Here is a 20,164-nt window from a genome sequence, read left to right as displayed (position 1 = left end):
AAAAGAAAAGAAAGACACAGAAGGACATGAAAAAGCAAGAAACCCAAAGCTGTGTGTTTGATTTCCTGGCCGGTGCGCTCTCTGGTGGCTGTATGTGTCACAGAACGGTGGTGTCAGAAAAATAAAAACCAAAGACACAAATGCATGACAAGGAAACCAAAGTACCCAAAGCTGTTTGTGGGGGTGTGTGAGTGATTTTCCTTCTCTTTGGTGGATGCCAGCAAAAGCCGGAAAACTTACAGCACCTGGTATTCCCAGGCGGTCTCCCATCCAAGTACTAACCAGGCCCGACCCTGCTTAGCTTCCGAGATCGGACGAGATCGGGCGTGTTCAGGGTGGTGTGGCCGTAAGCGAAGGGTTGTGTGGAGCAGAGCCCTTTAAGCGCTGCCTGCACCAGACTCCTGCCTGCTCCCAGCGGCCCCTTCACCCACTCACTCTGTGCCACTGATTGGTGCACCTGCTGAGCGGACACACCCACCTGCAGCCAAAACGGTGACCTTTCACCCCAGCAGGTGCGCCACAGCGGCCTTCCACACACACACACCTGCGTGGGCGCGTCACCGAGACGGCAGCGTTTCTAGAGGGTGCAGGCTTGTGCATTTGCACCTCGGCGCTGACTGCCCTGCAGCTCGCTGAAGAGTTTGGATGAAGCCCGGACGGTCATGTCAGAGAAAAAAAAAAAAAAAAAAAAAAGAAAAAGAAAGAAAAGAAAAGAAAAGAAAGACACAGAAGGACATGAAAAAGCAAGAAACCCAAAGCTGTGTGTTTGATTTCCTGGCCGGTGCGCTCTCTGGTGGCTGTATGTGTCACAGAACGGTGGTGTCAGAAAAATAAAAACCAAAGACACAAATGCATGACAAGGAAACCAAAGTACCCAAAGCTGTTTGTGGGGGTGTGTGAGTGATTTTCCTTCTCTTTGGTGGATGCCAGCAAAAGCCGGAAAACTTACAGCACCTGGTATTCCCAGGCGGTCTCCCATCCAAGTACTAACCAGGCCCGACCCTGCTTAGCTTCCGAGATCGGACGAGATCGGGCGTGTTCAGGGTGGTATGGCCGTAAGCGAAGGGTTGTGTGGAGCAGAGCCCTTTAAGCGCTGCCTGCACCAGACTCCTGCCTGCTCCCAGCGGCCCCTTCACCCACTCACTCTGTGCCACTGATTGGTGCACCTGCTGAGCGGACACACCCACCTGCAGCCAAAACGGTGACCTTTCACCCCAGCAGGTGCGCCACAGCGGCCTTCCACACACACACACCTGCGTGGGCTCGTCACCGAGACGGCAGCGTTTCTAGAGGGTGCAGGCTTGTGCATTTGCACCTCGGCGCTGACTGCCCTGCAGCTCGCTGAAGAGTTTGGATGAAGCCCGGACGGTCATGTCAGAGAAAAAAAAAAAAAAAAAAAAAAGAAAAAGAAAAGAAAAGAAAAGAAAAGAAAAGAAAAGAAAAGAAAAGAAAGACACAGAAGGACATGAAAAAGCAAGAAACCCAAAGCTGTGTGTTTGATTTCCTGGCCGGTGCGCTCTCTGGTGGCTGTATGTGTCACAGAACGGTGGTGTCAGAAAAATAAAAACCAAAGACACAAATGCATGACAAGGAAACCAAAGTACCCAAAGCTGTTTGTGGGGGTGTGTGAGTGATTTTCCTTCTCTTTGGTGGATGCCAGCAAAAGCCGGAAAACTTACAGCACCTGGTATTCCCAGGCGGTCTCCCATCCAAGTACTAACCAGGCCCGACCCTGCTTAGCTTCCGAGATCGGACGAGATCGGGCGTGTTCAGGGTGGTGTGGCCGTAAGCGAAGGGTTGTGTGGAGCAGAGCCCTTTAAGCGCTGCCTGCACCAGACTCCTGCCTGCTCCCAGCGGCCCCTTCACCCACTCACTCTGTGCCACTGATTGGTGCACCTGCTGAGCGGACACACCCACCTGCAGCCAAAACGGTGACCTTTCACCCCAGCAGGTGCGCCACAGCGGCCTTCCACACACACACACCTGCGTGGGCGCGTCACCGAGACGGCAGCGTTTCTAGAGGGTGCAGGCTTGTGCATTTGCACCTCGGCGCTGACTGCCCTGCAGCTCGCTGAAGAGTTTGGATGAAGCCCGGACGGTCATGTCAGAGAAAAAAAAAAAAAAAAAAAAAAGAAAAAGAAAAGAAAAGAAAAGAAAAGAAAGACACAGAAGGACATGAAAAAGCAAGAAACCCAAAGCTGTGTGTTTGATTTCCTGGCCGGTGCGCTCTCTGGTGGCTGTATGTGTCACAGAACGGTGGTGTCAGAAAAATAAAAACCAAAGACACAAATGCATGACAAGGAAACCAAAGTACCCAAAGCTGTTTGTGGGGGTGTGTGAGTGATTTTCCTTCTCTTTGGTGGATGCCAGCAAAAGCCGGAAAACTTACAGCACCTGGTATTCCCAGGCGGTCTCCCATCCAAGTACTAACCAGGCCCGACCCTGCTTAGCTTCCGAGATCGGACGAGATCGGGCGTGTTCAGGGTGGTATGGCCGTAAGCGAAGGGTTGTGTGGAGCAGAGCCCTTTAAGCGCTGCCTGCACCAGACTCCTGCCTGCTCCCAGCGGCCCCTTCACCCACTCACTCTGTGCCACTGATTGGTGCACCTGCTGAGCGGACACACCCACCTGCAGCCAAAACGGTGACCTTTCACCCCAGCAGGTGCGCCACAGCGGCCTTCCACACACACACACCTGCGTGGGCTCGTCACCGAGACGGCAGCGTTTCTAGAGGGTGCAGGCTTGTGCATTTGCACCTCGGCGCTGACTGCCCTGCAGCTCGCTGAAGAGTTTGGATGAAGCCCGGACGGTCATGTCAGAGAAAAAAAAAAAAAAAAAAAAAAGAAAAAGAAAAGAAAAGAAAAGAAAAGAAAAGAAAAGAAAAGAAAAGAAAAGAAAGACACAGAAGGACATGAAAAAGCAAGAAACCCAAAGCTGTGTGTTTGATTTCCTGGCCGGTGCGCTCTCTGGTGGCTGTATGTGTCACAGAACGGTGGTGTCAGAAAAATAAAAACCAAAGACACAAATGCATGACAAGGAAACCAAAGTACCCAAAGCTGTTTGTGGGGGTGTGTGAGTGATTTTCCTTCTCTTTGGTGGATGCCAGCAAAAGCCGGAAAACTTACAGCACCTGGTATTCCCAGGCGGTCTCCCATCCAAGTACTAACCAGGCCCGACCCTGCTTAGCTTCCGAGATCGGACGAGATCGGGCGTGTTCAGGGTGGTGTGGCCGTAAGCGAAGGGTTGTGTGGAGCAGAGCCCTTTAAGCGCTGCCTGCACCAGACTCCTGCCTGCTCCCAGCGGCCCCTTCACCCACTCACTCTGTGCCACTGATTGGTGCACCTGCTGAGCGGACACACCCACCTGCAGCCAAAACGGTGACCTTTCACCCCAGCAGGTGCGCCACAGCGGCCTTCCACACACACACACCTGCGTGGGCTCGTCACCGAGACGGCAGCGTTTCTAGAGGGTGCAGGCTTGTGCATTTGCACCTCGGCGCTGACTGCCCTGCAGCTCGCTGAAGAGTTTGGATGAAGCCCGGACGGTCATGTCAGAGAAAAAAAAAAAAAAAAAAAAAAGAAAAAGAAAAGAAAAGAAAAGAAAAGAAAGACACAGAAGGACATGAAAAAGCAAGAAACCCAAAGCTGTGTGTTTGATTTCCTGGCCGGTGCGCTCTCTGGTGGCTGTATGTGTCACAGAACGGTGGTGTCAGAAAAATAAAAACCAAAGACACAAATGCATGACAAGGAAACCAAAGTACCCAAAGCTGTTTGTGGGGGTGTGTGAGTGATTTTCCTTCTCTTTGGTGGATGCCAGCAAAAGCCGGAAAACTTACAGCACCTGGTATTCCCAGGCGGTCTCCCATCCAAGTACTAACCAGGCCCGACCCTGCTTAGCTTCCGAGATCGGACGAGATCGGGCGTGTTCAGGGTGGTATGGCCGTAAGCGAAGGGTTGTGTGGAGCAGAGCCCTTTAAGCGCTGCCTGCACCAGACTCCTGCCTGCTCCCAGCGGCCCCTTCACCCACTCACTCTGTGCCACTGATTGGTGCACCTGCTGAGCGGACACACCCACCTGCAGCCAAAACGGTGACCTTTCACCCCAGCAGGTGCGCCACAGCGGCCTTCCACACACACACACCTGCGTGGGCTCGTCACCGAGACGGCAGCGTTTCTAGAGGGTGCAGGCTTGTGCATTTGCACCTCGGCGCTGACTGCCCTGCAGCTCGCTGAAGAGTTTGGATGAAGCCCGGACGGTCATGTCAGAGAAAAAAAAAAAAAAAAAAAAAAGAAAAAGAAAAGAAAAGAAAAGAAAAGAAAAGAAAAGAAAGACACAGAAGGACATGAAAAAGCAAGAAACCCAAAGCTGTGTGTTTGATTTCCTGGCCGGTGCGCTCTCTGGTGGCTGTATGTGTCACAGAACGGTGGTGTCAGAAAAATAAAAACCAAAGACACAAATGCATGACAAGGAAACCAAAGTACCCAAAGCTGTTTGTGGGGGTGTGTGAGTGATTTTCCTTCTCTTTGGTGGATGCCAGCAAAAGCCGGAAAACTTACAGCACCTGGTATTCCCAGGCGGTCTCCCATCCAAGTACTAACCAGGCCCGACCCTGCTTAGCTTCCGAGATCGGACGAGATCGGGCGTGTTCAGGGTGGTGTGGCCGTAAGCGAAGGGTTGTGTGGAGCAGAGCCCTTTAAGCGCTGCCTGCACCAGACTCCTGCCTGCTCCCAGCGGCCCCTTCACCCACTCACTCTGTGCCACTGATTGGTGCACCTGCTGAGCGGACACACCCACCTGCAGCCAAAACGGTGACCTTTCACCCCAGCAGGTGCGCCACAGCGGCCTTCCACACACACACACCTGCGTGGGCTCGTCACCGAGACGGCAGCGTTTCTAGAGGGTGCAGGCTTGTGCATTTGCACCTCGGCGCTGACTGCCCTGCAGCTCGCTGAAGAGTTTGGATGAAGCCCGGACGGTCATGTCAGAGAAAAAAAAAAAAAAAAAAAAAAGAAAAAGAAAAGAAAAGAAAAGAAAAGAAAGACACAGAAGGACATGAAAAAGCAAGAAACCCAAAGCTGTGTGTTTGATTTCCTGGCCGGTGCGCTCTCTGGTGGCTGTATGTGTCACAGAACGGTGGTGTCAGAAAAATAAAAACCAAAGACACAAATGCATGACAAGGAAACCAAAGTACCCAAAGCTGTTTGTGGGGGTGTGTGAGTGATTTTCCTTCTCTTTGGTGGATGCCAGCAAAAGCCGGAAAACTTACAGCACCTGGTATTCCCAGGCGGTCTCCCATCCAAGTACTAACCAGGCCCGACCCTGCTTAGCTTCCGAGATCGGACGAGATCGGGCGTGTTCAGGGTGGTATGGCCGTAAGCGAAGGGTTGTGTGGAGCAGAGCCCTTTAAGCGCTGCCTGCACCAGACTCCTGCCTGCTCCCAGCGGCCCCTTCACCCACTCACTCTGTGCCACTGATTGGTGCACCTGCTGAGCGGACACACCCACCTGCAGCCAAAACGGTGACCTTTCACCCCAGCAGGTGCGCCACAGCGGCCTTCCACACACACACACCTGCGTGGGCTCGTCACCGAGACGGCAGCGTTTCTAGAGGGTGCAGGCTTGTGCATTTGCACCTCGGCGCTGACTGCCCTGCAGCTCGCTGAAGAGTTTGGATGAAGCCCGGACGGTCATGTCAGAGAAAAAAAAAAAAAAAAAAAAAAGAAAAAGAAAAGAAAAGAAAAGAAAAGAAAAGAAAGACACAGAAGGACATGAAAAAGCAAGAAACCCAAAGCTGTGTGTTTGATTTCCTGGCCGGTGCGCTCTCTGGTGGCTGTATGTGTCACAGAACGGTGGTGTCAGAAAAATAAAAACCAAAGACACAAATGCATGACAAGGAAACCAAAGTACCCAAAGCTGTTTGTGGGGGTGTGTGAGTGATTTTCCTTCTCTTTGGTGGATGCCAGCAAAAGCCGGAAAACTTACAGCACCTGGTATTCCCAGGCGGTCTCCCATCCAAGTACTAACCAGGCCCGACCCTGCTTAGCTTCCGAGATCGGACGAGATCGGGCGTGTTCAGGGTGGTGTGGCCGTAAGCGAAGGGTTGTGTGGAGCAGAGCCCTTTAAGCGCTGCCTGCACCAGACTCCTGCCTGCTCCCAGCGGCCCCTTCACCCACTCACTCTGTGCCACTGATTGGTGCACCTGCTGAGCGGACACACCCACCTGCAGCCAAAACGGTGACCTTTCACCCCAGCAGGTGCGCCACAGCGGCCTTCCACACACACACACCTGCGTGGGCGCGTCACCGAGACGGCAGCGTTTCTAGAGGGTGCAGGCTTGTGCATTTGCACCTCGGCGCTGACTGCCCTGCAGCTCGCTGAAGAGTTTGGATGAAGCCCGGACGGTCATGTCAGAGAAAAAAAAAAAAAAAAAAAAAAGAAAAAGAAAGAAAAGAAAAGAAAAGAAAGACACAGAAGGACATGAAAAAGCAAGAAACCCAAAGCTGTGTGTTTGATTTCCTGGCCGGTGCGCTCTCTGGTGGCTGTATGTGTCACAGAACGGTGGTGTCAGAAAAATAAAAACCAAAGACACAAATGCATGACAAGGAAACCAAAGTACCCAAAGCTGTTTGTGGGGGTGTGTGAGTGATTTTCCTTCTCTTTGGTGGATGCCAGCAAAAGCCGGAAAACTTACAGCACCTGGTATTCCCAGGCGGTCTCCCATCCAAGTACTAACCAGGCCCGACCCTGCTTAGCTTCCGAGATCGGACGAGATCGGGCGTGTTCAGGGTGGTATGGCCGTAAGCGAAGGGTTGTGTGGAGCAGAGCCCTTTAAGCGCTGCCTGCACCAGACTCCTGCCTGCTCCCAGCGGCCCCTTCACCCACTCACTCTGTGCCACTGATTGGTGCACCTGCTGAGCGGACACACCCACCTGCAGCCAAAACGGTGACCTTTCACCCCAGCAGGTGCGCCACAGCGGCCTTCCACACACACACACCTGCGTGGGCTCGTCACCGAGACGGCAGCGTTTCTAGAGGGTGCAGGCTTGTGCATTTGCACCTCGGCGCTGACTGCCCTGCAGCTCGCTGAAGAGTTTGGATGAAGCCCGGACGGTCATGTCAGAGAAAAAAAAAAAAAAAAAAAAAAGAAAAAGAAAGAAAAGAAAAGAAAAGAAAGACACAGAAGGACATGAAAAAGCAAGAAACCCAAAGCTGTGTGTTTGATTTCCTGGCCGGTGCGCTCTCTGGTGGCTGTATGTGTCACAGAACGGTGGTGTCAGAAAAATAAAAACCAAAGACACAAATGCATGACAAGGAAACCAAAGTACCCAAAGCTGTTTGTGGGGGTGTGTGAGTGATTTTCCTTCTCTTTGGTGGATGCCAGCAAAAGCCGGAAAACTTACAGCACCTGGTATTCCCAGGCGGTCTCCCATCCAAGTACTAACCAGGCCCGACCCTGCTTAGCTTCCGAGATCGGACGAGATCGGGCGTGTTCAGGGTGGTGTGGCCGTAAGCGAAGGGTTGTGTGGAGCAGAGCCCTTTAAGCGCTGCCTGCACCAGACTCCTGCCTGCTCCCAGCGGCCCCTTCACCCACTCACTCTGTGCCACTGATTGGTGCACCTGCTGAGCGGACACACCCACCTGCAGCCAAAACGGTGACCTTTCACCCCAGCAGGTGCGCCACAGCGGCCTTCCACACACACACACCTGCGTGGGCGCGTCACCGAGACGGCAGCGTTTCTAGAGGGTGCAGGCTTGTGCATTTGCACCTCGGCGCTGACTGCCCTGCAGCTCGCTGAAGAGTTTGGATGAAGCCCGGACGGTCATGTCAGAGAAAAAAAAAAAAAAAAAAAAAAGAAAAAGAAAGAAAAGAAAAGAAAAGAAAGACACAGAAGGACATGAAAAAGCAAGAAACCCAAAGCTGTGTGTTTGATTTCCTGGCCGGTGCGCTCTCTGGTGGCTGTATGTGTCACAGAACGGTGGTGTCAGAAAAATAAAAACCAAAGACACAAATGCATGACAAGGAAACCAAAGTACCCAAAGCTGTTTGTGGGGGTGTGTGAGTGATTTTCCTTCTCTTTGGTGGATGCCAGCAAAAGCCGGAAAACTTACAGCACCTGGTATTCCCAGGCGGTCTCCCATCCAAGTACTAACCAGGCCCGACCCTGCTTAGCTTCCGAGATCGGACGAGATCGGGCGTGTTCAGGGTGGTATGGCCGTAAGCGAAGGGTTGTGTGGAGCAGAGCCCTTTAAGCGCTGCCTGCACCAGACTCCTGCCTGCTCCCAGCGGCCCCTTCACCCACTCACTCTGTGCCACTGATTGGTGCACCTGCTGAGCGGACACACCCACCTGCAGCCAAAACGGTGACCTTTCACCCCAGCAGGTGCGCCACAGCGGCCTTCCACACACACACACCTGCGTGGGCTCGTCACCGAGACGGCAGCGTTTCTAGAGGGTGCAGGCTTGTGCATTTGCACCTCGGCGCTGACTGCCCTGCAGCTCGCTGAAGAGTTTGGATGAAGCCCGGACGGTCATGTCAGAGAAAAAAAAAAAAAAAAAAAAAAGAAAAAGAAAAGAAAAGAAAAGAAAAGAAAAGAAAAGAAAAGAAAAGAAAAGAAAAGAAAAGAAAGACACAGAAGGACATGAAAAAGCAAGAAACCCAAAGCTGTGTGTTTGATTTCCTGGCCGGTGCGCTCTCTGGTGGCTGTATGTGTCACAGAACGGTGGTGTCAGAAAAATAAAAACCAAAGACACAAATGCATGACAAGGAAACCAAAGTACCCAAAGCTGTTTGTGGGGGTGTGTGAGTGATTTTCCTTCTCTTTGGTGGATGCCAGCAAAAGCCGGAAAACTTACAGCACCTGGTATTCCCAGGCGGTCTCCCATCCAAGTACTAACCAGGCCCGACCCTGCTTAGCTTCCGAGATCGGACGAGATCGGGCGTGTTCAGGGTGGTGTGGCCGTAAGCGAAGGGTTGTGTGGAGCAGAGCCCTTTAAGCGCTGCCTGCACCAGACTCCTGCCTGCTCCCAGCGGCCCCTTCACCCACTCACTCTGTGCCACTGATTGGTGCACCTGCTGAGCGGACACACCCACCTGCAGCCAAAACGGTGACCTTTCACCCCAGCAGGTGCGCCACAGCGGCCTTCCACACACACACACCTGCGTGGGCGCGTCACCGAGACGGCAGCGTTTCTAGAGGGTGCAGGCTTGTGCATTTGCACCTCGGCGCTGACTGCCCTGCAGCTCGCTGAAGAGTTTGGATGAAGCCCGGACGGTCATGTCAGAGAAAAAAAAAAAAAAAAAAAAAAGAAAAAGAAAAGAAAAGAAAAGAAAAGAAAGACACAGAAGGACATGAAAAAGCAAGAAACCCAAAGCTGTGTGTTTGATTTCCTGGCCGGTGCGCTCTCTGGTGGCTGTATGTGTCACAGAACGGTGGTGTCAGAAAAATAAAAACCAAAGACACAAATGCATGACAAGGAAACCAAAGTACCCAAAGCTGTTTGTGGGGGTGTGTGAGTGATTTTCCTTCTCTTTGGTGGATGCCAGCAAAAGCCGGAAAACTTACAGCACCTGGTATTCCCAGGCGGTCTCCCATCCAAGTACTAACCAGGCCCGACCCTGCTTAGCTTCCGAGATCGGACGAGATCGGGCGTGTTCAGGGTGGTATGGCCGTAAGCGAAGGGTTGTGTGGAGCAGAGCCCTTTAAGCGCTGCCTGCACCAGACTCCTGCCTGCTCCCAGCGGCCCCTTCACCCACTCACTCTGTGCCACTGATTGGTGCACCTGCTGAGCGGACACACCCACCTGCAGCCAAAACGGTGACCTTTCACCCCAGCAGGTGCGCCACAGCGGCCTTCCACACACACACACCTGCGTGGGCTCGTCACCGAGACGGCAGCGTTTCTAGAGGGTGCAGGCTTGTGCATTTGCACCTCGGCGCTGACTGCCCTGCAGCTCGCTGAAGAGTTTGGATGAAGCCCGGACGGTCATGTCAGAGAAAAAAAAAAAAAAAAAAAAAAGAAAAAGAAAAGAAAAGAAAAGAAAAGAAAAGAAAAGAAAAGAAAAGAAAAGAAAGACACAGAAGGACATGAAAAAGCAAGAAACCCAAAGCTGTGTGTTTGATTTCCTGGCCGGTGCGCTCTCTGGTGGCTGTATGTGTCACAGAACGGTGGTGTCAGAAAAATAAAAACCAAAGACACAAATGCATGACAAGGAAACCAAAGTACCCAAAGCTGTTTGTGGGGGTGTGTGAGTGATTTTCCTTCTCTTTGGTGGATGCCAGCAAAAGCCGGAAAACTTACAGCACCTGGTATTCCCAGGCGGTCTCCCATCCAAGTACTAACCAGGCCCGACCCTGCTTAGCTTCCGAGATCGGACGAGATCGGGCGTGTTCAGGGTGGTGTGGCCGTAAGCGAAGGGTTGTGTGGAGCAGAGCCCTTTAAGCGCTGCCTGCACCAGACTCCTGCCTGCTCCCAGCGGCCCCTTCACCCACTCACTCTGTGCCACTGATTGGTGCACCTGCTGAGCGGACACACCCACCTGCAGCCAAAACGGTGACCTTTCACCCCAGCAGGTGCGCCACAGCGGCCTTCCACACACACACACCTGCGTGGGCTCGTCACCGAGACGGCAGCGTTTCTAGAGGGTGCAGGCTTGTGCATTTGCACCTCGGCGCTGACTGCCCTGCAGCTCGCTGAAGAGTTTGGATGAAGCCCGGACGGTCATGTCAGAGAAAAAAAAAAAAAAAAAAAAAAGAAAAAGAAAAGAAAAGAAAAGAAAAGAAAGACACAGAAGGACATGAAAAAGCAAGAAACCCAAAGCTGTGTGTTTGATTTCCTGGCCGGTGCGCTCTCTGGTGGCTGTATGTGTCACAGAACGGTGGTGTCAGAAAAATAAAAACCAAAGACACAAATGCATGACAAGGAAACCAAAGTACCCAAAGCTGTTTGTGGGGGTGTGTGAGTGATTTTCCTTCTCTTTGGTGGATGCCAGCAAAAGCCGGAAAACTTACAGCACCTGGTATTCCCAGGCGGTCTCCCATCCAAGTACTAACCAGGCCCGACCCTGCTTAGCTTCCGAGATCGGACGAGATCGGGCGTGTTCAGGGTGGTATGGCCGTAAGCGAAGGGTTGTGTGGAGCAGAGCCCTTTAAGCGCTGCCTGCACCAGACTCCTGCCTGCTCCCAGCGGCCCCTTCACCCACTCACTCTGTGCCACTGATTGGTGCACCTGCTGAGCGGACACACCCACCTGCAGCCAAAACGGTGACCTTTCACCCCAGCAGGTGCGCCACAGCGGCCTTCCACACACACACACCTGCGTGGGCTCGTCACCGAGACGGCAGCGTTTCTAGAGGGTGCAGGCTTGTGCATTTGCACCTCGGCGCTGACTGCCCTGCAGCTCGCTGAAGAGTTTGGATGAAGCCCGGACGGTCATGTCAGAGAAAAAAAAAAAAAAAAAAAAAAGAAAAAGAAAAGAAAAGAAAAGAAAAGAAAAGAAAAGAAAGACACAGAAGGACATGAAAAAGCAAGAAACCCAAAGCTGTGTGTTTGATTTCCTGGCCGGTGCGCTCTCTGGTGGCTGTATGTGTCACAGAACGGTGGTGTCAGAAAAATAAAAACCAAAGACACAAATGCATGACAAGGAAACCAAAGTACCCAAAGCTGTTTGTGGGGGTGTGTGAGTGATTTTCCTTCTCTTTGGTGGATGCCAGCAAAAGCCGGAAAACTTACAGCACCTGGTATTCCCAGGCGGTCTCCCATCCAAGTACTAACCAGGCCCGACCCTGCTTAGCTTCCGAGATCGGACGAGATCGGGCGTGTTCAGGGTGGTGTGGCCGTAAGCGAAGGGTTGTGTGGAGCAGAGCCCTTTAAGCGCTGCCTGCACCAGACTCCTGCCTGCTCCCAGCGGCCCCTTCACCCACTCACTCTGTGCCACTGATTGGTGCACCTGCTGAGCGGACACACCCACCTGCAGCCAAAACGGTGACCTTTCACCCCAGCAGGTGCGCCACAGCGGCCTTCCACACACACACACCTGCGTGGGCTCGTCACCGAGACGGCAGCGTTTCTAGAGGGTGCAGGCTTGTGCATTTGCACCTCGGCGCTGACTGCCCTGCAGCTCGCTGAAGAGTTTGGATGAAGCCCGGACGGTCATGTCAGAGAAAAAAAAAAAAAAAAAAAAAAGAAAAAGAAAAGAAAAGAAAAGAAAAGAAAGACACAGAAGGACATGAAAAAGCAAGAAACCCAAAGCTGTGTGTTTGATTTCCTGGCCGGTGCGCTCTCTGGTGGCTGTATGTGTCACAGAACGGTGGTGTCAGAAAAATAAAAACCAAAGACACAAATGCATGACAAGGAAACCAAAGTACCCAAAGCTGTTTGTGGGGGTGTGTGAGTGATTTTCCTTCTCTTTGGTGGATGCCAGCAAAAGCCGGAAAACTTACAGCACCTGGTATTCCCAGGCGGTCTCCCATCCAAGTACTAACCAGGCCCGACCCTGCTTAGCTTCCGAGATCGGACGAGATCGGGCGTGTTCAGGGTGGTATGGCCGTAAGCGAAGGGTTGTGTGGAGCAGAGCCCTTTAAGCGCTGCCTGCACCAGACTCCTGCCTGCTCCCAGCGGCCCCTTCACCCACTCACTCTGTGCCACTGATTGGTGCACCTGCTGAGCGGACACACCCACCTGCAGCCAAAACGGTGACCTTTCACCCCAGCAGGTGCGCCACAGCGGCCTTCCACACACACACACCTGCGTGGGCTCGTCACCGAGACGGCAGCGTTTCTAGAGGGTGCAGGCTTGTGCATTTGCACCTCGGCGCTGACTGCCCTGCAGCTCGCTGAAGAGTTTGGATGAAGCCCGGACGGTCATGTCAGAGAAAAAAAAAAAAAAAAAAAAAAGAAAAAGAAAAGAAAAGAAAAGAAAAGAAAAGAAAGACACAGAAGGACATGAAAAAGCAAGAAACCCAAAGCTGTGTGTTTGATTTCCTGGCCGGTGCGCTCTCTGGTGGCTGTATGTGTCACAGAACGGTGGTGTCAGAAAAATAAAAACCAAAGACACAAATGCATGACAAGGAAACCAAAGTACCCAAAGCTGTTTGTGGGGGTGTGTGAGTGATTTTCCTTCTCTTTGGTGGATGCCAGCAAAAGCCGGAAAACTTACAGCACCTGGTATTCCCAGGCGGTCTCCCATCCAAGTACTAACCAGGCCCGACCCTGCTTAGCTTCCGAGATCGGACGAGATCGGGCGTGTTCAGGGTGGTGTGGCCGTAAGCGAAGGGTTGTGTGGAGCAGAGCCCTTTAAGCGCTGCCTGCACCAGACTCCTGCCTGCTCCCAGCGGCCCCTTCACCCACTCACTCTGTGCCACTGATTGGTGCACCTGCTGAGCGGACACACCCACCTGCAGCCAAAACGGTGACCTTTCACCCCAGCAGGTGCGCCACAGCGGCCTTCCACACACACACACCTGCGTGGGCGCGTCACCGAGACGGCAGCGTTTCTAGAGGGTGCAGGCTTGTGCATTTGCACCTCGGCGCTGACTGCCCTGCAGCTCGCTGAAGAGTTTGGATGAAGCCCGGACGGTCATGTCAGAGAAAAAAAAAAAAAAAAAAAAAAGAAAAAGAAAGAAAAGAAAAGAAAAGAAAGACACAGAAGGACATGAAAAAGCAAGAAACCCAAAGCTGTGTGTTTGATTTCCTGGCCGGTGCGCTCTCTGGTGGCTGTATGTGTCACAGAACGGTGGTGTCAGAAAAATAAAAACCAAAGACACAAATGCATGACAAGGAAACCAAAGTACCCAAAGCTGTTTGTGGGGGTGTGTGAGTGATTTTCCTTCTCTTTGGTGGATGCCAGCAAAAGCCGGAAAACTTACAGCACCTGGTATTCCCAGGCGGTCTCCCATCCAAGTACTAACCAGGCCCGACCCTGCTTAGCTTCCGAGATCGGACGAGATCGGGCGTGTTCAGGGTGGTATGGCCGTAAGCGAAGGGTTGTGTGGAGCAGAGCCCTTTAAGCGCTGCCTGCACCAGACTCCTGCCTGCTCCCAGCGGCCCCTTCACCCACTCACTCTGTGCCACTGATTGGTGCACCTGCTGAGCGGACACACCCACCTGCAGCCAAAACGGTGACCTTTCACCCCAGCAGGTGCGCCACAGCGGCCTTCCACACACACACACCTGCGTGGGCTCGTCACCGAGACGGCAGCGTTTCTAGAGGGTGCAGGCTTGTGCATTTGCACCTCGGCGCTGACTGCCCTGCAGCTCGCTGAAGAGTTTGGATGAAGCCCGGACGGTCATGTCAGAGAAAAAAAAAAAAAAAAAAAAAAGAAAAAGAAAAGAAAAGAAAAGAAAAGAAAAGAAAAGAAAAGAAAAGAAAGACACAGAAGGACATGAAAAAGCAAGAAACCCAAAGCTGTGTGTTTGATTTCCTGGCCGGTGCGCTCTCTGGTGGCTGTATGTGTCACAGAACGGTGGTGTCAGAAAAATAAAAACCAAAGACACAAATGCATGACAAGGAAACCAAAGTACCCAAAGCTGTTTGTGGGGGTGTGTGAGTGATTTTCCTTCTCTTTGGTGGATGCCAGCAAAAGCCGGAAAACTTACAGCACCTGGTATTCCCAGGCGGTCTCCCATCCAAGTACTAACCAGGCCCGACCCTGCTTAGCTTCCGAGATCGGACGAGATCGGGCGTGTTCAGGGTGGTGTGGCCGTAAGCGAAGGGTTGTGTGGAGCAGAGCCCTTTAAGCGCTGCCTGCACCAGACTCCTGCCTGCTCCCAGCGGCCCCTTCACCCACTCACTCTGTGCCACTGATTGGTGCACCTGCTGAGCGGACACACCCACCTGCAGCCAAAACGGTGACCTTTCACCCCAGCAGGTGCGCCACAGCGGCCTTCCACACACACACACCTGCGTGGGCTCGTCACCGAGACGGCAGCGTTTCTAGAGGGTGCAGGCTTGTGCATTTGCACCTCGGCGCTGACTGCCCTGCAGCTCGCTGAAGAGTTTGGATGAAGCCCGGACGGTCATGTCAGAGAAAAAAAAAAAAAAAAAAAAAAGAAAAAGAAAAGAAAAGAAAAGAAAAGAAAAGAAAGACACAGAAGGACATGAAAAAGCAAGAAACCCAAAGCTGTGTGTTTGATTTCCTGGCCGGTGCGCTCTCTGGTGGCTGTATGTGTCACAGAACGGTGGTGTCAGAAAAATAAAAACCAAAGACACAAATGCATGACAAGGAAACCAAAGTACCCAAAGCTGTTTGTGGGGGTGTGTGAGTGATTTTCCTTCTCTTTGGTGGATGCCAGCAAAAGCCGGAAAACTTACAGCACCTGGTATTCCCAGGCGGTCTCCCATCCAAGTACTAACCAGGCCCGACCCTGCTTAGCTTCCGAGATCGGACGAGATCGGGCGTGTTCAGGGTGGTGTGGCCGTAAGCGAAGGGTTGTGTGGAGCAGAGCCCTTTAAGCGCTGCCTGCACCAGACTCCTGCCTGCTCCCAGCGGCCCCTTCACCCACTCACTCTGTGCCACTGATTGGTGCACCTGCTGAGCGGACACACCCACCTGCAGCCAAAACGGTGACCTTTCACCCCAGCAGGTGCGCCACAGCGGCCTTCCACACACACACACCTGCGTGGGCTCGTCACCGAGACGGCAGCGTTTCTAGAGGGTGCAGGCTTGTGCATTTGCACCTCGGCGCTGACTGCCCTGCAGCTCGCTGAAGAGTTTGGATGAAGCCCGGACGGTCATGTCAGAGAAAAAAAAAAAAAAAAAAAAAAGAAAAAGAAAGAAAAGAAAAGAAAAGAAAAGAAAAGAAAAGAAAGACACAGAAGGACATGAAAAAGCAAGAAACCCAAAGCTGTGTGTTTGATTTCCTGGCCGGTGCGCTCTCTGGTGGCTGTATGTGTCACAGAACGGTGGTGTCAGAAAAATAAAAACCAAAGACACAAATGCATGACAAGGAAACCAAAGTACCCAAAGCTGTTTGTGGGGGTGTGTGAGTGATTTTCCTTCTCTTTGGTGGATGCCAGCAAAAGCCGGAAAACTTACAGCACCTGGTATTCCCAGGCGGTCTCCCATCCAAGTACTAACCAGGCCCGACCCTGCTTAGCTTCCGAGATCGGACGAGATCGGGCGTGTTCAGGGTGGTGTGGCCGTAAGCGAAGGGTTGTGTGGAGCAGAGCCCTTTAAGCGCTGCCTGCACCAGACTCCTGCCTGCTCCCAGCGGCCCCTTCACCCACTCACTCTGTGCCACTGATTGGTGCACCTGCTGAGCGGACACACCCACCTGCAGCCAAAACGGTGACCTTTCACCCCAGCAGGTGCGCCACAGCGGCCTTCCACACACACACACCTGCGTGGGCTCGTCACCGAGACGGCAGCGTTTCTAGAGGGTGCAGGCTTGTGCATTTGCACCTCGGCGCTGACTGCCCTGCAGCTCGCTGAAGAGTTTGGATGAAGCCCGGACGGTCATGTCAGAGAAAAAAAAAAAAAAAAAAAAAAGAAAAAGAAAAGAAAAGAAAAGAAAAGAAAAGAAAGACACAGAAGGACATGAAAAAGCAAGAAACCCAAAGCTGTGTGTTTGATTTCCTGGCCGGTGCGCTCTCTGGTGGCTGTATGTGTCACAGAACGGTGGTGTCAGAAAAATAAAAACCAAAGACACAAATGCATGACAAGGAAACCAAAGTACCCAAAGCTGTTTGTGGGGGTGTGTGAGTGATTTTCCTTCTCTTTGGTGGATGCCAGCAAAAGCCGGAAAACTTACAGCACCTGGTATTCCCAGGCGGTCTCCCATCCAAGTACTAACCAGGCCCGACCCTGCTTAGCTTCCGAGATCGGACGAGATCGGGCGTGTTCAGGGTGGTGTGGCCGTAAGCGAAGGGTTGTGTGGAGCAGAGCCCTTTAAGCGCTGCCTGCACCAGACTCCTGCCTGCTCCCAGCGGCCCCTTCACCCACTCACTCTGTGCCACTGATTGGTGCACCTGCTGAGCGGACACACCCACCTGCAGCCAAAACGGTGACCTTTCACCCCAGCAGGTGCGCCACAGCGGCCTTCCACACACACACACCTGCGTGGGCTCGTCACCGAGACGGCAGCGTTTCTAGAGGGTGCAGGCTTGTGCATTTGCACCTCGGCGCTGACTGCCCTGCAGCTCGCTGAAGAGTTTGGATGAAGCCCGGACGGTCATGTCAGAGAAAAAAAAAAAAAAAAAAAAAAGAAAAAGAAAAGAAAAGAAAAGAAAAGAAAAGAAAGACACAGAAGGACATGAAAAAGCAAGAAACCCAAAGCTGTGTGTTTGATTTCCTGGCCGGTGCGCTCTCTGGTGGCTGTATGTGTCACAGAACGGTGGTGTCAGAAAAATAAAAACCAAAGACACAAATGCATGACAAGGAAACCAAAGTACCCAAAGCTGTTTGTGGGGGTGTGTGAGTGATTTTCCTTCTCTTTGGTGGATGCCAGCAAAAGCCGGAAAACTTACAGCACCTGGTATTCCCAGGCGGTCTCCCATCCAAGTACTAACCAGGCCCGACCCTGCTTAGCTTCCGAGATCGGACGAGATCGGGCGTGTTCAGGGTGGTGTGGCCGTAAGCGAAGGGTTGTGTGGAGCAGAGCCCTTTAAGCGCTGCCTGCACCAGACTCCTGCCTGCTCCCAGCGGCCCCTTCACCCACTCACTCTGTGCCACTGATTGGTGCACCTGCTGAGCGGACACACCCACCTGCAGCCAAAACGGTGACCTTTCACCCCAGCAGGTGCGCCACAGCGGCCTTCCACACACACACACCTGCGTGGGCTCGTCACCGAGACGGCAGCGTTTCTAGAGGGTGCAGGCTTGTGCATTTGCACCTCGGCGCTGACTGCCCTGCAGCTCGCTGAAGAGTTTGGATGAAGCCCGGACGGTCATGTCAGAGAAAAAAAAAAAAAAAAAAAAAAGAAAAAGAAAAGAAAAGAAAAGAAAAGAAAGACACAGAAGGACATGAAAAAGCAAGAAACCCAAAGCTGTGTGTTTGATTTCCTGGCCGGTGCGCTCTCTGGTGGCTGTATGTGTCACAGAACGGTGGTGTCAGAAAAATAAAAACCAAAGACACAAATGCATGACAAGGAAACCAAAATACCCAAAGCTGTTTGTGGGGGTGTGTGAGTGATTTTCCTTCTCTTTGGTGGATGCCAGCAAAAGCCGGAAAACTTACAGCACCTGGTATTCCCAGGCGGTCTCCCATCCAAGTACTAACCAGGCCCGACCCTGCTTAGCTTCCGAGATCGGACGAGATCGGGCGTGTTCAGGGTGGTGTGGCCGTAAGCGAAGGGTTGTGTGGAGCAGAGCCCTTTAAGCGCTGCCTGCACCAGACTCCTGCCTGCTCCCAGCGGCCCCTTCACCCACTCACTCTGTGCCACTGATTGGTGCACCTGCTGAGCGGACACACCCACCTGCAGCCAAAACGGTGACCTTTCACCCCAGCAGGTGCGCCACAGCGGCCTTCCACACACACACACCTGCGTGGGCTCGTCACCGAGACGGCAGCGTTTCTAGAGGGTGCAGGCTTGTGCATTTGCACCTCGGCGCTGACTGCCCTGCAGCTCGCTGAAGAGTTTGGATGAAGCCCGGACGGTCATGTCAGAGAAAAAAAAAAAAAAAAAAAAAAGAAAAAGAAAAGAAAAGAAAAGAAAAGAAAAGAAAGACACAGAAGGACATGAAAAAGCAAGAAACCCAAAGCTGTGTGTTTGATTTCCTGGCCGGTGCGCTCTCTGGTGGCTGTATGTGTCACAGAACGGTGGTGTCAGAAAAATAAAAACCAAAGACACAAATGCATGACAAGGAAACCAAAGTACCCAAAGCTGTTTGTGGGGGTGTGTGAGTGATTTTCCTTCTCTTTGGTGGATGCCAGCAAAAGCCGGAAAACTTACAGCACCTGGTATTCCCAGGCGGTCTCCCATCCAAGTACTAACCAGGCCCGACCCTGCTTAGCTTCCGAGATCGGACGAGATCGGGCGTGTTCAGGGTGGTGTGGCCGTAAGCGAAGGGTTGTGTGGAGCAGAGCCCTTTAAGCGCTGCCTGCACCAGACTCCTGCCTGCTCCCAGCGGCCCCTTCACCCACTCACTCTGTGCCACTGATTGGTGCACCTGCTGAGCGGACACACCCACCTGCAGCCAAAACGGTGACCTTTCACCCCAGCAGGTGCGCCACAGCGGCCTTCCACACACACACACCTGCGTGGGCTCGTCACCGAGACGGCAGCGTTTCTAGAGGGTGCAGGCTTGTGCATTTGCACCTCGGCGCTGACTGCCCTGCAGCTCGCTGAAGAGTTTGGATGAAGCCCGGACGGTCATGTCAGAGAAAAAAAAAAAAAAAAAAAAAAGAAAAAGAAAAGAAAAGAAAAGAAAAGAAAAGAAAGACACAGAAGGACATGAAAAAGCAAGAAACCCAAAGCTGTGTGTTTGATTTCCTGGCCGGTGCGCTCTCTGGTGGCTGTATGTGTCACAGAACGGTGGTGTCAGAAAAATAAAAACCAAAGACACAAATGCATGACAAGGAAACCAAAGTACCCAAAGCTGTTTGTGGGGGTGTGTGAGTGATTTTCCTTCTCTTTGGTGGATGCCAGCAAAAGCCGGAAAACTTACAGCACCTGGTATTCCCAGGCGGTCTCCCATCCAAGTACTAACCAGGCCCGACCCTGCTTAGCTTCCGAGATCGGACGAGATCGGGCGTGTTCAGGGTGGTGTGGCCGTAAGCGAAGGGTTGTGTGGAGCAGAGCCCTTTAAGCGCTGCCTGCACCAGACTCCTGCCTGCTCCCAGCGGCCCCTTCACCCACTCACTCTGTGCCACTGATTGGTGCACCTGCTGAGCGGACACACCCACCTGCAGCCAAAACGGTGACCTTTCACCCCAGCAGGTGCGCCACAGCGGCCTTCCACACACACACACCTGCGTGGGCTCGTCACCGAGACGGCAGCGTTTCTAGAGGGTGCAGGCTTGTGCATTTGCACCTCGGCGCTGACTGCCCTGCAGCTCGCTGAAGAGTTTGGATGAAGCCCGGACGGTCATGTCAGAGAAAAAAAAAAAAAAAAAAAAAAGAAAAAGAAAAGAAAAGAAAAGAAAAGAAAAGAAAAGAAAGACACAGAAGGACATGAAAAAGCAAGAAACCCAAAGCTGTGTGTTTGATTTCCTGGCCGGTGCGCTCTCTGG

The 20,164-nt window shown here is 52.6% G+C and overlaps 28 non-coding genes across 28 annotated transcripts; all 28 read right to left on the bottom strand.

Annotated features, from left to right (window-relative positions):
- Positions 1–233: 233 nt before the first annotated feature.
- On the bottom strand, positions 234–352 carry LOC144986285 (5S ribosomal RNA). The gene has a single exon (XR_013650098.1). It is a non-coding gene; the product is annotated as a 5S ribosomal RNA (ribosomal RNA).
- Positions 353–942: 590 nt separating this feature from the next.
- LOC144985937 (5S ribosomal RNA) lies at positions 943–1,061 on the bottom strand. The gene has a single exon (XR_013649767.1). It is a non-coding gene; the product is annotated as a 5S ribosomal RNA (ribosomal RNA).
- Positions 1,062–1,672: 611 nt separating this feature from the next.
- Positions 1,673–1,791, bottom strand: LOC144986284 (5S ribosomal RNA). The gene has a single exon (XR_013650097.1). It is a non-coding gene; the product is annotated as a 5S ribosomal RNA (ribosomal RNA).
- Positions 1,792–2,382: 591 nt separating this feature from the next.
- Positions 2,383–2,501, bottom strand: LOC144985824 (5S ribosomal RNA). The gene has a single exon (XR_013649654.1). It is a non-coding gene; the product is annotated as a 5S ribosomal RNA (ribosomal RNA).
- A 616-nt stretch (positions 2,502–3,117) lies between these two features.
- On the bottom strand, positions 3,118–3,236 carry LOC144986282 (5S ribosomal RNA). Its single transcript, XR_013650096.1, has one exon. It is a non-coding gene; the product is annotated as a 5S ribosomal RNA (ribosomal RNA).
- Positions 3,237–3,827: 591 nt separating this feature from the next.
- LOC144985710 (5S ribosomal RNA) lies at positions 3,828–3,946 on the bottom strand. The gene has a single exon (XR_013649539.1). It is a non-coding gene; the product is annotated as a 5S ribosomal RNA (ribosomal RNA).
- Positions 3,947–4,547: 601 nt separating this feature from the next.
- Positions 4,548–4,666, bottom strand: LOC144986281 (5S ribosomal RNA). Its single transcript, XR_013650095.1, has one exon. It is a non-coding gene; the product is annotated as a 5S ribosomal RNA (ribosomal RNA).
- Positions 4,667–5,257: 591 nt separating this feature from the next.
- LOC144985599 (5S ribosomal RNA) lies at positions 5,258–5,376 on the bottom strand. Its single transcript, XR_013649428.1, has one exon. It is a non-coding gene; the product is annotated as a 5S ribosomal RNA (ribosomal RNA).
- A 596-nt stretch (positions 5,377–5,972) lies between these two features.
- Positions 5,973–6,091, bottom strand: LOC144986280 (5S ribosomal RNA). The gene has a single exon (XR_013650094.1). It is a non-coding gene; the product is annotated as a 5S ribosomal RNA (ribosomal RNA).
- A 590-nt stretch (positions 6,092–6,681) lies between these two features.
- On the bottom strand, positions 6,682–6,800 carry LOC144985490 (5S ribosomal RNA). The gene has a single exon (XR_013649319.1). It is a non-coding gene; the product is annotated as a 5S ribosomal RNA (ribosomal RNA).
- A 590-nt stretch (positions 6,801–7,390) lies between these two features.
- On the bottom strand, positions 7,391–7,509 carry LOC144986279 (5S ribosomal RNA). Its single transcript, XR_013650093.1, has one exon. It is a non-coding gene; the product is annotated as a 5S ribosomal RNA (ribosomal RNA).
- A 590-nt stretch (positions 7,510–8,099) lies between these two features.
- Positions 8,100–8,218, bottom strand: LOC144985380 (5S ribosomal RNA). Its single transcript, XR_013649209.1, has one exon. It is a non-coding gene; the product is annotated as a 5S ribosomal RNA (ribosomal RNA).
- A 626-nt stretch (positions 8,219–8,844) lies between these two features.
- Positions 8,845–8,963, bottom strand: LOC144986278 (5S ribosomal RNA). Its single transcript, XR_013650092.1, has one exon. It is a non-coding gene; the product is annotated as a 5S ribosomal RNA (ribosomal RNA).
- Positions 8,964–9,554: 591 nt separating this feature from the next.
- Positions 9,555–9,673, bottom strand: LOC144985269 (5S ribosomal RNA). The gene has a single exon (XR_013649097.1). It is a non-coding gene; the product is annotated as a 5S ribosomal RNA (ribosomal RNA).
- Positions 9,674–10,289: 616 nt separating this feature from the next.
- Positions 10,290–10,408, bottom strand: LOC144986277 (5S ribosomal RNA). The gene has a single exon (XR_013650090.1). It is a non-coding gene; the product is annotated as a 5S ribosomal RNA (ribosomal RNA).
- Positions 10,409–10,999: 591 nt separating this feature from the next.
- Positions 11,000–11,118, bottom strand: LOC144985158 (5S ribosomal RNA). Its single transcript, XR_013648986.1, has one exon. It is a non-coding gene; the product is annotated as a 5S ribosomal RNA (ribosomal RNA).
- Positions 11,119–11,719: 601 nt separating this feature from the next.
- LOC144986276 (5S ribosomal RNA) lies at positions 11,720–11,838 on the bottom strand. Its single transcript, XR_013650089.1, has one exon. It is a non-coding gene; the product is annotated as a 5S ribosomal RNA (ribosomal RNA).
- A 591-nt stretch (positions 11,839–12,429) lies between these two features.
- On the bottom strand, positions 12,430–12,548 carry LOC144985047 (5S ribosomal RNA). Its single transcript, XR_013648875.1, has one exon. It is a non-coding gene; the product is annotated as a 5S ribosomal RNA (ribosomal RNA).
- Positions 12,549–13,144: 596 nt separating this feature from the next.
- On the bottom strand, positions 13,145–13,263 carry LOC144986274 (5S ribosomal RNA). The gene has a single exon (XR_013650087.1). It is a non-coding gene; the product is annotated as a 5S ribosomal RNA (ribosomal RNA).
- A 590-nt stretch (positions 13,264–13,853) lies between these two features.
- Positions 13,854–13,972, bottom strand: LOC144984936 (5S ribosomal RNA). Its single transcript, XR_013648764.1, has one exon. It is a non-coding gene; the product is annotated as a 5S ribosomal RNA (ribosomal RNA).
- Positions 13,973–14,583: 611 nt separating this feature from the next.
- Positions 14,584–14,702, bottom strand: LOC144986273 (5S ribosomal RNA). Its single transcript, XR_013650086.1, has one exon. It is a non-coding gene; the product is annotated as a 5S ribosomal RNA (ribosomal RNA).
- Positions 14,703–15,298: 596 nt separating this feature from the next.
- On the bottom strand, positions 15,299–15,417 carry LOC144986272 (5S ribosomal RNA). The gene has a single exon (XR_013650085.1). It is a non-coding gene; the product is annotated as a 5S ribosomal RNA (ribosomal RNA).
- Positions 15,418–16,022: 605 nt separating this feature from the next.
- LOC144986271 (5S ribosomal RNA) lies at positions 16,023–16,141 on the bottom strand. The gene has a single exon (XR_013650084.1). It is a non-coding gene; the product is annotated as a 5S ribosomal RNA (ribosomal RNA).
- A 596-nt stretch (positions 16,142–16,737) lies between these two features.
- Positions 16,738–16,856, bottom strand: LOC144986270 (5S ribosomal RNA). The gene has a single exon (XR_013650083.1). It is a non-coding gene; the product is annotated as a 5S ribosomal RNA (ribosomal RNA).
- A 596-nt stretch (positions 16,857–17,452) lies between these two features.
- LOC144986269 (5S ribosomal RNA) lies at positions 17,453–17,571 on the bottom strand. Its single transcript, XR_013650082.1, has one exon. It is a non-coding gene; the product is annotated as a 5S ribosomal RNA (ribosomal RNA).
- Positions 17,572–18,162: 591 nt separating this feature from the next.
- On the bottom strand, positions 18,163–18,281 carry LOC144986268 (5S ribosomal RNA). The gene has a single exon (XR_013650081.1). It is a non-coding gene; the product is annotated as a 5S ribosomal RNA (ribosomal RNA).
- Positions 18,282–18,877: 596 nt separating this feature from the next.
- LOC144986267 (5S ribosomal RNA) lies at positions 18,878–18,996 on the bottom strand. The gene has a single exon (XR_013650080.1). It is a non-coding gene; the product is annotated as a 5S ribosomal RNA (ribosomal RNA).
- A 596-nt stretch (positions 18,997–19,592) lies between these two features.
- On the bottom strand, positions 19,593–19,711 carry LOC144986266 (5S ribosomal RNA). Its single transcript, XR_013650079.1, has one exon. It is a non-coding gene; the product is annotated as a 5S ribosomal RNA (ribosomal RNA).
- Positions 19,712–20,164: the final 453 nt, after the last annotated feature.

Source organism: Oryzias latipes, chromosome 16, assembly GCF_053564925.1.
Source record: "Oryzias latipes strain Hd-rR chromosome 16, Olatipes_Hd-rR_3.1".
Lineage (NCBI taxonomy): Eukaryota > Metazoa > Chordata > Actinopteri > Beloniformes > Adrianichthyidae > Oryzias > Oryzias latipes.
This window is presented reverse-complemented; position numbering and strand designations above follow the sequence as displayed.